Source organism: Ovis aries, chromosome 7 (genome assembly GCF_016772045.2).
Source record: "Ovis aries strain OAR_USU_Benz2616 breed Rambouillet chromosome 7, ARS-UI_Ramb_v3.0, whole genome shotgun sequence".
Lineage (NCBI taxonomy): Eukaryota > Metazoa > Chordata > Mammalia > Artiodactyla > Bovidae > Ovis > Ovis aries.
In genome coordinates, this window is record NC_056060.1 from 46,467,648 (window position 1) to 46,470,586 (window position 2,939).

Genomic DNA, 2,939 nt, shown 5'->3' on the forward strand with positions numbered 1-2,939 from the left:
ACTCCATAAAACCCCCCAAAGATGGAGTTTAGAGTGGTATGCCTGGAGGGGGCATGGAAGCTCTGTGACCCTCCTGATACCCTGCCCCATGCATCTCTTCCATCTTCCGGTTGTTCCTGAGTTATGTCCTTTTAGAATAAACCAGTAATCTAGTAAGTAAAGTATTTCTTTGAGTTCTATGAGCTGCTCTTGTAAATTAATCAAACCCAAGGAGGGGGTCATTAGAACCCTTGACCAGATTGAAAGTTGTTCAGAGGTATGGGTGACAACCTGGACTTGAGATTGGTGTCTGAAGTAGGGTGGGGGCAGTTTGGTTAGGACTGAGCCCTTCACCTGTGGGATCTAATCCCATCTCCAGGGAGGGAGACAGTGCCAGAACTGAGTTGAATTGTAGGACCCCCAGGAGGTAGGGAGGCTTCACCAGTGACTCAGCAGTAAAGAACCCACCTGCAGTTCAAGAGCCGCAGGAGATGAGTGTTTGATCCCTCAATGGGGAAGATCCCTTGGAGGCAGGCGTGGCAACCCACTCTAGTATTCTTACCTGGAGAATCCCATGGACAGATATCTATGGGGTCACATAGAGTCCGACACAACTGAAGCAACTGAGCACAGATGCACGCAGCTGGTGGGGAGCATAGTTTGGATGTGTGGGAACTTCCACACCCTCCCACCACCACCCCCCCAACACACAGTGTAATTGGGTGTAGACATCTTCATGGGAATGAGAGCTACCAAGGGAAAGCATCAGCTAGGACCAGGCCAGGAGGAGTATAGTGTGAGTCTGAGAGAAGGCCTGGTGTCTGGACCAAGGCTGGGAGTAGTAGATTCAAGTTCAGTGCTCTAGGGGTGTGTCCTGAGAGGTCCTAAAGGTGATAATATTAAGTGGGAATCTTTTTTTTTTGAGAGTCTGACAAAATCCAGACAAGGCTAGGCAAGAGGGTGAGGAGAGTGAGCCTTTGGGGCAGACTTGGGCAACGTGGGCACAAATGCTGTGTTCCTGCTTTGTGGATGCTGTAGCTGAGTTCTCTGTGGGGTCTTGAGTTGGCTCCACCTTGAGGAGCACAGGCAGGAGAGCTGGGGACTATTTGCAGATGATGCTCACTCATGGGTAGGGCTCTGTGTGTTTCCAGGTCTGGCTCTCACTGGCCCAGTATCAAGACCTGGAGAACTGAGCATATAGGTGACTGGGTACATCTTGGTCATCTGAGGATCATTTCTTATGGACTCACTGACCCTGTGAAAATGTCTAGACTGGGACTTGAAGTCAAGACGGTGTTGGGAGTTCATGCTTGAAAGTTCCCTTGATGTCAAACACACTGCAATGTGAGATGAAATATTTAAGAACTCAAACATAGCCACATTCAATAAGGTGAACATCTCTGTGAGCCAGAAACAACACATTAGACTTACTGGGCTCTTGGGCTTGGGAATAGGTAGAGGAGGCTTGTAGTACACCTGCTGTGAGATGACCGGGACCAGACGTTTCAGATTCATGCCTGGGAACTAGACCCGAGCTCACTGGGTGAAACTGAAGTGCTCCCTGCCAACTCTTCAGAAAGGACTAGAAGAAACTGGTTACTGCTTGGAGATGCAGGGTGTTGCAGAGCCGAATGCCTGGGTAGAGGGAAGAAGCTGAGGAAGCCACACCCCAGGACCTCAGGAGCTACTGCTGGCCCAGTGGCTAGACCTATGATTCCCCTACAGTCACCTTGGAAATGGAAACCTGAGCCACCATTACCAGAGCTGACTCTGGGCTAGGAGTCCTGGGTGGCGGGGGGGGGGGGAACTGATCAGCTTCCAGACAGGGAGGGATGAGAGGAGACTGAGGGATGATGGGAGGGAAACATTCCAAATGAACCTACCAACAGACTTCCCAAAGCCCATGAAGTAAACTAATATCGAGAAAGACAGCCAACAAGCTCGAAAATCAGCAGAATTCATCTGCCTTGAAACTGAATAGAGCAATATGAAAATTACTTTAAAATGAGTATGTTTGAGATCCTTAAAGATGTAAAGGAAGGAAGAACACCTAAACAGCAGGAAATCATGAAACAAAAACAGGTAGGTAGAAATCAAGAACAGGTGTATGTGAAAATGAACAAATTAGGGACTGGAAGTGTAAAACCAAGCAACTGGAATACGATATATTCAGGGGACAAGATCGACCCTGGACTGGATGTGCCCAAGAGAGCATCAGTGATTTGGGAGGTAACACTGAGGTGATCGCCTGAATGTGGCACATAGACAGAGAGGTGGAAGCTGGAAAGAGACGTGGAGGACAGAGTTTCCCACAGATGGGCTTCCAGAGATAGGGGATTGAAGGAACAGGAGAAAAGCAGTTTTCAAAGAAAAATAATAGCTCAGAAAATTCTGCAATTGAAAAAAGATACAAACCCTCAAATGAGAAGCACACACTAAACACTGAACAAATGTATGTCTGGCACAGGACTTTGCACACAGATGGCAGCTGCACAGTAGGTATTAGTTCCCTTTCTTTCCCTGTCCCTGTTTCCTCTTGTCCTTCCTTGCCTCTTTCTAGAAACCATTACTGACCATCTGGCATGAGCTTGACACCGTGCTGGACACTGGACATACGAAGATACAGCAGTCCCCCCTAACAAAGAGCTGAGAATTTGGTAGGGAGTACTGACAAGTAATACTTCCCTGGTGGCTCAGATGGTAAAGCGTCTGCCTGGAATGCGGGAGACCCGGGTTCAATCCCTGGGTTGGGAAGATCCCCTGGAGAAGGAAATGGCAACCCACTCCAGTACTCTTGCCTGGAAAATTCCGTGGACTGAGGAGCCTGGTAGACTACAGTCCATGGGGTCACAAAGAGTCAGACACGACTAAGCGACTTCACTTCACTCACTGACATGTAAGCAAGTATTTGCAACAGAGTTTACAGGGTCCTTGACAGAGATCTGTATAGAGTCTGGAAG

The 2,939-nt window shown here is 48.4% G+C and overlaps 1 non-coding gene across 1 annotated transcript; it reads left to right on the forward strand.

The window, feature by feature from the left end:
• The first annotated feature begins 2,661 nt into the window (after positions 1-2,661).
• TRNAS-GGA (transfer RNA serine (anticodon GGA)) lies at positions 2,662-2,733 on the forward strand. The gene has a single exon. It is a non-coding gene; the product is annotated as a tRNA-Ser (tRNA).
• Positions 2,734-2,939: the final 206 nt, after the last annotated feature.